Genomic DNA, 12,043 nt, shown 5'->3' with positions numbered 1-12,043 from the left:
AGAGAGAGAGAGAGAGAGAGAGAGAGAGAGAGAGAGAGAGAGAGAGAACTGAAATGGGTTCAACAAAGCAAGCAATTCAAAAACATTGGTAATTGGAAGCTGTAGTTTGGAAGAGTAGAACGATGGAGAGCCAGACTGTAAGTAACCATTTGTTGTCTGTGACTTTGCTGAGAATGTGCTTAATCAAAACAGAAGGTAATAGGCTCTGGCAGATGATTTTTTACCACAGAGCACATCTTCATAGTCCTACAATTGATGAGGAAGTATAGAGAATGCAAGAACCTACTTTTTTAAAATTGTTTTTGTTGATTAACAAAAAGAAGAGACATTGGACTTTGCAAAGCAAAACAGCCCTAAGGTTTTTTTCTTTGTTTTTGTTTTTTACCAGGTGCCTCTCATGCATATGTAGATACAACCACAAAGATGATTTTGTTCAGTGATTCTTGGATTATCAATATCAAGTCAGGCATAAAACAGGTTGACATCTGCTTGCCAAATTTATTCACCCTAGTCATATGAGACATCCAAGAGTCATCCATGAGTCAAATTTATTCAATCTAGTCATACAAGAATCTGAATGGAAGAGGAATTTATTGTACTTAGTGAGGTTCTCCAGATGCTCCTGTTTTGGGATAATAATGTGCTGATTGAATTAAACCTTAGAATAATTCAAGACCTCCTCATTGAGTTCCACAACTGCTTAAAAGGATTGAACTAGTAATCCACATTATAAAAAGAAAAAAAAAAACAACCAAGCAGATATAGAATACATACTGTTCAAATTCTAGCATGCAGTTGAATGGGTGGTCCATTGAAAGTTCACTAATACATATATCATGGACAGTTACCGCAGATAAATAGAATTGGAGCCCAAAATTACATAAGAAGAGGAGATTGGACTGGATTGCATTTGGGAAATTATGAAGCACTTTCAAGTATCCCAATATGCTCATTTCCACTAATGATAATAATAATAACTAACACTTGTATAGTACTTACTACACATCAGGTACTCTGACAAGCATGTTGCAATCTCACTTGATCTTCACAACTCTGGGTGCTATTATAATTCCCATTTTACAGATGAGAAAAGTGAAGCAAACAGAGGTTATGTAACTTGGCCAGAATTACCCAGTTAGTAAGTATCTGAGGCTAGATTAGATCTTGGCTCTTCCTTGACTCCAGATCCAGTGTTCTATCTGCTATGCCACTCAACAGTCCCCTATTGCTAAATATTAATATTTTCTAGAAGAAGATAGTATGGCATAGTGGATAGAGTTCTGACCTTGCAGCCAGGAAGATATAGGTTCCTATTTCTCACCTGATACCACTTTTGTAACACTGTGCAAGCCACTTGCATTCTATTTTTTTTTTCAGGCAATTTCCTATGACATATCTACTAAAAATGGTAAATGGGTTGCGTTCAGCTTTGGTGTGGGGAGTTCATCACATGAAGGAAATTACAGATCCTTCCCATATTCTGTAGTGATGGTACATAGCTACAAATAATGGACCCAGCATGTTCTCTGGGGAATAAAATATACATGTGATTCAAACATCAATGAAACTTGCATGAGTAAGCTTAAGTACAAGAAGTGGCATGAAAATAAAATTAAGGTAATGCATCAGAAAAGGAGGTGAGATGGTTCTGTAATGAGAGTGAGGATGGCAGATACACACCCTGAATATTGTACTAGTATTCATGAAATACAAAAATACTCAAGAAAACCCAGAATGTTGCTTTCTAAGTAACATGGTAAGTACACTGCTGGAGTTGGAGCTGAAAGGCCTTAGATTAAATTCTGCTTCAGATAATAGCTGTGTGACCCTGAGCAAGTCAGCTATCCCAGCCTCAGTTTCCTAATCAATAAAATGAGGGGATTAGACTTGATGATCTCCAAGGTCCCTTCTAGCTCTAAATCTTATAAATCTTATGATTTATAAAAGTTATGGCCAAGAATGATGCATGAGAAGGCATGGATGATTTATAATCTACATGATTTATTTATATTTGCATAAAATTTAAATCTGCATAAAATATATGTTAACGATCAGCCTGTAACACAATGTTCCAGAGAGAATCTGTTGAGTTGAATTGAATTTTTTGTTGAATGAGGCTTCTGTTAAGTTGAATAAGTCCTGCACATAAGTATAAAGGAAACTGGGGAATGAGGAGTTGGAGTAATTAAGATCTGGGAAGGGAGCTTCAACCCTAATGAAATCATGTGTGATTTTACCCCCTCAGAGATAAATTTCCTCAATTTGTTCTCTCACTCAAGGGTTGGGAAAACCAAGGGGGATTATGCAGATTCTAGAGTACTTTGTCAGTGACTATTCTTAAAACCTGTGTGCTTCTCTTTAACAATCAGCTAATAGATACATTTAGCCCTTAGCAAAGACATTCACTAATAAGAATAAATACAAAACATTCCTCTCCCCGTCCTCTGGAAATCTGAGAGGCATTCTCCTACTGATACACACATCATCTATGGGAAGAGTGAGGAGAAACTTAGAGTAGAATGGTAGTGACGAACACATGTAAATAATACATGTGGTCCAGACTACCCATCACTCTGGTTCTGCTGGAATTTATAATCCTTTTACCTCCCTGTGCAGCCTAATTTTAATTCCCAGGGCTAGCCCTCCATTGAGTTCATAGCTGCTTACCTTCTCTACTGGCGGAGTTCATGCTCCTTGAAACTGTTTCTGTTCTTGGTATCTCACTGTATCCATGTCTGTCTGGAAAATGTCTTCTTAAACTGTGCCTGAAACTCTCTGGAACTGACTCTCTAACTGCTGGATGTGTTTCTACTTCTGAAAAAAAGTAGCTCCACTGTAAGATGTCATGGCTAATGATGGATGAGAAAGCAGAAAAAAAATCCTCTCTGCTTGCCCTGCCCATCCATCCAATTATGGCTTATTTTTCCTCAGTTAGTGTCTCCTGCCTAAAAACTGCCTCCAACTTTCAAAGTCCATCTTTTTAGTTAGCACCTAGAGGTATCTTATCATTGTTTGTCCAATGACATTACTCCTTTCCAAATTAACCAACTAGAAGTATATATTCTTCACAACAAGTAAACAGTCTACTAATATCTTGTCAATTCATTAATAGTTCATCATCTGCAATTAGATCCTGTGACTATATTAACTGAGCTAAGTGGGGTGGACCAAAATATATCTCCTTTATTTACTCAAGGACCCACTAAAATAGAAAAATGCTGAAAATTGACTAAAGCAAAGCTAAAAATAACATCATCATCATCGACACCTATATAGTGCTCTAAGTTTTGCAAAGCATTTTACATGTGATCTTCAAAACTGTACTATGAGGTGGTTGCTATGATTATCTCTACTTCATAGATAAGAAAACTCAGACTGAAGGGGTTAAATGACTTGCTCAGCCCATGGCTATTAAGTGTTTGAGATAGGATTTGAACTCAGGTTTTCCTAATTCCATGTTCAATGCTCTTTTGATCTTTTTTGTTACCTACAAGCCAATGAAAACAAAAGGCCTCTATGAGCAAGATTACAAAGTTAAAGACAATTGAAAAATACTATTACTGGCCAAATAGTTAAAACAATATATAAATTCTAGACCCCCAAAAAGAACTAAAACAACTAAAAGGCATTGTAGTCACATTAAAAGCTTGGAAAGCAGGATCTAAAAAAAGATATTCATAGGACACGAAAGAGCAGGAAGAGGAGAAATGATACAAGAAGGCTATTTCAAACATTCTAAAATAATTAAAAGGGGTGGCTAGGTGGTATAGTGAATAGAGCACCGGCCCTGGAGTCAGGAGTACCTGAGTTCAAATTTGGCCTCAGACACTTAACACAAAAATTAGCCATGTGACCTTGGGCAAGTCACCCCAATTGCCCTACCTTCCCACCTCCAAAAAGCAAAACAAAACAAAAGAACAAAAATAAGAATTAAAAGCAAGTTTCTGTTAAAAGTAGTCTTAGGACACTAAAGCAGATCTAATGAAGTTTAAAAAATAATAAAAAAAAAAAAGGTTCACTGAAAGACAGAAACAGACCTGGAGTCGAAGATGGAAAAAAAAAGTTAATATGATTTTAGGCTCTGCTAAGAAAGACCTAGTGTCTAGGGCTAGGGAAGTAATAGTTTCTCTTCTCTGCCCCAAGTCAGGATATTTCTGGAGGATTGTATTCATTTCTGGTGCCACATTTTAGGAAAGACATTGATAAGCTGGAAAGTATCCAGGGAAGAACAATCAGAATGATGAAGGACCTGGAGTTAATTCCGTAGGAGAACTGGTTAGAGGAACAGAGAATATTGAACCTGGGGAACAATAACAAGATGAGTCTGTCTTCAAATAGATAAAGGACTGTCATATGAGGGAGGGATTAAACTTGTTCTGTTTGGTCTTAGAGGGTTGAACCAGGAGCAATAGGGAAAAGGTACAAAGAGACAAATTTAGGTATAAGGAAAAACTCCCTCCAATTTAGGGCAATCCAAAAGGGAAATCACTTCCTCTACTCTAGGGCTCTTCAGAAAGGGGCTGGATGACCACTTGGCCATGGTTGTAGTTCAGATCTGAGTTAGGCTAGATGACCTCTGAGGTTCCTTTGAACTATGAGTTTCTTTTACTTTGTGACTTCAGACACTAGGATTCTTGAGGGCACCAAAGCTTCAGGATAGGGAAATGCTTATCTGGATACTCCTTATGGAAAGCCACAAAGAGCTCTTGGGGTTTTCAATCAATAAATCAAAAAATATTTATTGAGCACCTACTGTGTGTCAGGCATTGCACTAAGCACTGGGGATACAAGTATAAAGAATAAAACAGTCCCCACTTGGAGGAAGTTCATAATCTAGTTGAACCAAAGGTTTGTTTCTTTGGCAAGTAGTCCATCTTTAGAATTATGTGCTAAGAAATCTTTAGAGGAAATATGTAAGAAATAGATGCAAATGCATTCAGGTAGAAAAGAAAGTGTACGGAGGGAGATTAATGTTGTTTTTTTTTTAACTTAAGATTCAATGAGCTACTCCATCCTCCCCATACTTTAAATAGGTGACGTTCAAATGTTAAATAGCAAAGAGGAGGAAGGAAGGAATAAGCATTTTATAGTGCCTACTATGTGCCAGGCACTGTGCTAAAATCTTTATAAATATCTCATTTGATCATCACAAAACTCCTGAGAGGTAAGTGGGGTCATTACCCTCATTTCATGATGAAGGAAACTGGGGCAAATTTAAGTGATTTGCTCAGGATCACATTGCTAGTAGGTCTCTGAGGCTGGATTTGAACTCAGGGTCTTCCTAACTCAAGACCCAGCACTCCCTCTATCCATTTTATGGATATCCATATGGGTATCCATTATATCCACTTAACTGCTGAAGAGAAAAATGATGCCCAGGATATAGGCCCTAGGCCATCTTTGTAGATGAGAAAGTGTGTGAATGACATCTTTCTTTATCAAATAATTTTATTGGGACTCTAATGAGTGCAGAAGGAGTGTTGCTTGGGAAATGACAGTTTTCAGTAAAAGGATGAATAGAGAGTTTATGCTAACTTGTTCATGCTTTGATATCACTAAATAGTTCCTTAATTGAATTAAATCACTTAACAGCAACAAATGAAATCCTTCTGTTAAATCATTTTGGACAGGGTTCAAAGATCAGCCTTATTTGATATTGGTGCTATTATTTAGTAAGTCAATAGATATTTTGTCACTGCCTATTGTGTTCTAGGCACTAATATTGGGCATTGGGGATATGAAAACAAAAAAAGGAATAATCATTGCCCTCCAAGAGCTTACTTTCTATGAACAGAAACAACATGCACATATATAGGTATGCATAATAAATATGCAAAATAAATACACAAATGCAAGATCTTTGTGGTGGGGGAGGAGATTGAGAAGGGTCAGAAAAAACTTGGTATAGAAAATGAATCTTGAGGTGACCTTTAAAAGAAATGAGGGATTCTAAGAGGCAGAAATAGAGATAGCTCCCAAACTATCATCCCAAATTTTACTTGTTACTTGGTTGTTTAGAACATAAAATACATCTTTCCATAGAAACAATGCTATAAATTGTGGCAACTTTCCCAGACCAGCTCACAAAAATTTTTCATGGTGGAAACAGCTGCAAAAGGAGATGGCAGGAGGAAGGAGAAAGAGGGAATGAAGCATTGGGAAATGAAGGGATTCAAGGAGAAGGCAGCTGAATCCTCCACAGCAGCTCATTGACTGGGTAATTTTGTTGCTTTTGAAAGAAAGATCAATAGCTCAGCCATTGTGGGGGCATGCATCATGTTGACATACGTTGATGACATGTATGTTGATGCCTAGATCCTAAAGAAAGATGTTCTTCCCGTTGCACCAGCAGTGTAATCCACATTCTAGCAAAAATAGCATTGCTGTTTGACATATATGACATTCTATCTCTTGACCCCATGCCTTCACATAGGCTCTCACGCCTGTGCCGTCTCCCCTGTGTTTCTGCAAATCCTCAGCTCCCTTCAGGGCTCAATTCCCTGTCAACTTCCTACATGAGCATCTCCCAGAACACCCAAATTGGTAGTACTCACTTTCTTCCGTTTTTACTTTGTACATGATTTAAATTTATTTCTCTGTATTCATATTGTTTTACCAAGAAAAATGTAAGCTATTACTTCCATCTTTGTATTCCCAGTGCCTGGTATGGTGCTTGGCACATAATAGGTGCTTAATAAATTCTTAAATTTAATTAAATTGCTAGTTGCAACAAGTATGGTGCTTGGTACATAAGAGGTGCTTAATAAATTCCTAAATTATTTAATTAAATTGCTGGTTGCATTAAGTTCTAGAACATTACATGGTTACTTGAAAGATTGGTCTTAAAATATACACTGAAGTCAAAGTAAATAATGAATAAATATTAATCTGTTATGGCATAACCCAAAGAAAATAAAATTAGATGAATTAAGTACCTAAAAGAGGCCAAATAAATGCTATGAGAAGTCAAAGGAAAAAGACCAGGAAAGATCTCATAAGGGAGGCAACATTAGAGCTGAGCCATGAAGGATGGATAGGATTTCAGTGGGTTTTCGCTGTCTATTTGTATCCACCTTCAGGATAGAATTACCACGGAGAAGAAGTGTTGATGAGGAAGGTGAATGTAAGAGGATGTTTTAATTTGGCCTTCCTTTCTCATTTTGTTCCTCTTGCCCTAAGCCTCATCACTATACCTCCTGTCTCTGAATCCTCTTTTCCATATAGTCCTCATTTTAGGGACATGAAGCATGCAACAACAACTCCCTGCACGCTGGGAATACTACTGACCTGGAACAAGTCAGTATGGGAGTCACAGTGGTGAGAAGCATGGGGCATACCAACTGCTACTCCTTTCATTCATTGCAATGAGAGCTTGTCTTGACTTTCAGGTTAAGACTGCTATGGCTCCATATGCCTGCCTTCCAGGAATCAGGATTGCTGACATCCAGTAGGAATGAGGGCAATCAGACATTCTGGAGGGTGATTTCATCCTCTCTACTCTTGTCACTTTAGTAATTGAGAAGTACAAACCACTGAACTAATGATAAGCAGATTCTGTGATTATTCATCAGACACAAAAATTCTTCAAATTAGAATAGAAAGCTCTATGTGTTGGACAAGCACTAAAAACAAACAAGGAGAAGGTCTCAGCATATAAGAGGCAGAAGAAGTCAGCCTGGACTTGGGAAACAGAAATAGCACTTTCACTGTTCCCAGGTTGCTCACTGACACAAAAGACCATCTTTTTTTTTTTTTTAAACTTGTAGGCAATTGAAGGTAAGTGACTTGCCCAGGGTCATATAGCTAGTAAGTGTCTGAGGTCATATTTGAACTCAGGTCCTCCTGACTCCAGGGCCAAAACTCTATCCACTGTGCCACCTAGCTGCCCCTAGTCCAGCTTTTCAATATCAATATTCTCTCATTGAGAGGCGACAATGCTTCAGTGCATAGCTCCTAGACTCAGAGTAAAAAGTCAGGAAGACATGAACGAATGCATGGAGAAATGAATGAATGGATGAATGAAATAAAAAACATTTTGTGCTAAGCCCTGGGGACATAAATACACAAATGAAACACTGTTCCCTCCAGTAGTTTATATCCTAAAGGACATGGAAAACACATAGGGTGAAGTGATAGCCAGAAAAGGATGTTTTGGTCTGAAGGACACAGGGCAGTTAGAGGAACAAGGGAATCAGTTGACACGTGCTTACCAGCAGCAGGGACAGAATTGATTTGATTACAGTTTCTAGAAAAAGAGGTAGAAAGGAAGGGAGAACACAAGTTAAATCCTGTCTCTTACACTTGGCTGTGTGATCATTGGCAAGACACTAAATCTCTCAGAGCCTCAGAGAAATTTGGGGGGCTATGAGTTATAAATGGCTTGCAATCGGCACTGGACAACTGTGGGATCAACTTGGAGTTCTCACACAGATGAAATCACAAGTCTGATATATAATAATAACAAAAGCTATCATTTAAATAACACTTACTATGTGCCAGGCAAGAAGTGCTATTATCTCCATTTTACAGATGAGGAAACTGAGGAAGGCAGAGTTTCAGTGACCCATTAAGGGACACATAGCTATGTGGTGTCTGAGGCTGGATTTGAACTCAGGTCTTCTAATTCCAGGACTGGTACTCTATCCACTGGGCTACCTAGCTGCCTCAGTACATATTGACATGTTTTCCTACTGATGCTATATGGCAATAGTTCTCAAACATTTTGGTTTCAAGACCCCTTTATACACCTAAAAAGTATCAAAAGCCCAAAAGAGCTTTTGTTTATGTGGGTTATATCTACCAGTATTTTCCATATTCAAAATTAAAACAGATACATTTAAATATATATTATAAATTATATATAATTATTAAAACATATAAATATATTAATTCATTTAAATAATGACAACAGTCTTATCATATGTTAACACAAATAACATTTTTTAAAGAAAACAAAAAAATGTAGTGAGAAGAGTGGCAACATTTTCCATATTTTTACAAATCTCTTAAATGTCTGGTTTAATAGAAAACAGCCAAATTCTCATATGTCCTTCTACATTCAATCTGTTATAATATGTTATTTTGGTTGAAATATATAAAGAGAATCCATACACATATGTGGCTTGAAAATAAAGAAATATTTTAATAGGTAAATAATGCCTTAGGATTATTATCAAAAGGAAGCGAGTAGTCATGTATTTTGGGTTAAGGATGGCAGATGAATAGGCTTAGTGATAACCTGGGATCATGACACATTTGAAGAGTCAGAGGAAAGTTTCTAGGGCTTTGCATGAATGGAATGTTTATGTAATGACACAGGTTAAAGTCACACAGGATGAGGAGGGGAGGATGTGAGATGTCAGAAGAAGGACCACACTCCAAGGTTGACTCTCTAGTCACTACACCACACTGTCTTTCAAAAAAAAATGTAAATATTTCTATAAATGTGATGAAATCATAGACTGATCAAAATAGAGTAATAGTTCTAAAAGTGATTTCTTTAGGTTCATCTGATACTGACTAGAGCTATAAACATTACAGAAGCAAGTTTGGGAGAATGACAAGTGGCCCTCAGTAGAAAATCTGCTTTCTTTGTCTTTTCTTATTTCAAGTGCCATGAATGGTGGTGTGGATTCTTTCTGCCATCAGTATATAGTGCTCCAGAGAATGGAAAGTGGCTTTAGGCAGCTGTTGTCCTTATAGGAGCTGTATCTCTCCCAAGTTGTCTGAAAATTCTAGTGCAGACAATTGAGAAAACAATGAAAAATGGTCTGTAGGCGTAAGGGAAATGAATAGTATTGATTGCTCTGTGTGTATGTGTGTACATACGTATTTATATATACACATACATACATGTAGGCATATATGTGTGTACATACATATATACATATGCACACACACATATACAAAAAAAACTTAATGAACTCACTTTGTAGGAGCTGTATCTCTCCCAACATGTCTGGACATTCTAGTATAAACCCATTTAAGGATAGAGAAAAACAACAAAAAATGGTCTGTACATTTAAGGGGAATAAATAGTATTTCTGGGGAACTGGATGTTCATACACAAAAGGTGCACATACACAAAACCTTAGCAAACTCAACTTGTGACTTATCAATTTGAAGATGTATACTTTGGCTCAATGAATGGAAATAGAAAAGATATACTTAGTTTCTGTTCACTGTGGCAGTCTCTGTGTATGGCAAGTCTGGAGGCCTAGTGGCTACTGGCCCCATCTGGAAATTCTAAAGAAGAGGTGGTGGGATTGGACAGAAGATGACTAGAAGCTGCCCATTTCGCAGGCTGTAAATAGTGACTTGGCAGCTGTGGTATCATGTGAACCTTTGCATAAAATATAAGTAGGATGAGACCTGTGGTTTTGGTGGTACAGGGAACACCCAATGACGAAACTCCATCTATCAACGAAGATAAGCACCTTCTCTGCCTTCTACAGTCTTAAGAGAGTTTCCTAGAGTACTAAGAAGTTAAAGATTACCCCAGGGTCCCACAGACAGTATGTGGCAGAGTCAGACTTGGACATAGGTCTCCCAAACTCCAAGAATATCTAAAATATAAATAACCATATAAATATAAATTAATATTATAGTTCAGGAATTTTCTTTTTTTTTACTTTATCAAATGCTTTATTAATTTCTAGTTTACATCATTCATTTCCACAAGATTTTGCATTACAAATTTTCTCCCTGTTTTTCCCCTGCTCACCACCCCACTGGATATCCCCTCCTCCAATCTGCATTCTCCCATATCTTCCCCTATCCCCCCTCCGATTTTCCAGTAGGGCACGGTGGATCTCTTATGGCCCAGTGCCTATATATATTATTTCCCAGTTACATGTAAAATAATTTTAATAATAGTATATATATATATATATATATTTAAACATTTGATTTTAAAACTTTGAATTCCAGATTCATTCCCTTCCTCTTCTGTCACCCAGCCTTACTGGGAAGATAAGCAATTCAATATAGGCTGCACATGTGTAGCTATGCAAAACATTTCCATAGTGGATATATTTAGTTCAGGAATTTTCATAGATTCTTTTGTGGTGTCAGTTCAATCTTAGTTAATTCTGATTATTATTATTCAATGTTGTTGGACCATCCAGACTCTTCAAACTGTTGGTGACATTGAAGCTCTTGGTATAAAGAAATGCTACAATTAATGGGTAGTGGAGAGAAGAAAGAGCCCTGGACTTCGTCTAAGCAACCAGGTTCAAAATCCTCTCTCTGTAATTAAATGGGTCCTTAAGCAAACCTACCTATGTATTTGCCATTTGTCCAATAATCACAGTATCTAAGAGCTGGACAGGAGCTTAGAGCTCATTTAATCCAACTGCTTCATTCCGAAGATGGGAAAATTGAGGGCCAGCAAGATGACATAACTTCCCCCAATCACACAGGCAGTAATTGACAGGAGTGAGATTTGAACCCGAGATCCCGATCTACAGATCCAGTGCTCCTCCCACTGTGTCAGATTTGCAGAAAGGAAAAATACATAAAATTTGGAGATCAAAGGGGCTTCATTATTGGATGAAGACAAATTATGCCACGTAGGAAACATCTTGTTAGTGGTTAAAAAGAATCAGAGAAAGTTCTAGGCCAATGTATCCAAAAAGTGGTTGGTTCAGTGGCAACCTCATTCTATCAAAAGATCAGTCTAGTGGCAGGAGATCTTCAGTTGAGAGGATTCCAGTTTGAGGCAAACTCCTGAGAAGGAACGGCTCCTGAGATGAAAGAGAATCCCTCTCTCCCTCTGTCTCTCTCTCTCTGTCTCTGTCTCTCTCTCTCTGTCTCTCTCTCTGTCTCTCTCTGTCTCTCTGTCTGTCTCTCTGTATCTCTCTCTCTGTCTCTCTCTCTCTGTCTCTGTCTCTCTCTCTCTGTCTCTGTCTTTCTGTCTGTCTCTCTGTATCTCTCTGTGTCTCTGTCTCTCTCTGTCTCTGTCTCTCTGTCTCTCTGTCTCTCTGTCTCTCTCTCTGTCTCTCTCTCTCTCTCTGTCTCTCTCTCTCTGTCTCTGTCTCTCTCT

This window comes from Petaurus breviceps, unplaced genomic scaffold, assembly GCF_028583685.1.
Source record: "Petaurus breviceps papuanus isolate PSGF00001 unplaced genomic scaffold, PetGlider_PUasm1.0 90734, whole genome shotgun sequence".
NCBI classification, from domain to species: Eukaryota; Metazoa; Chordata; class Mammalia; order Diprotodontia; family Petauridae; genus Petaurus; species Petaurus breviceps.
Note: the sequence above shows the minus strand (reverse complement) of the source record.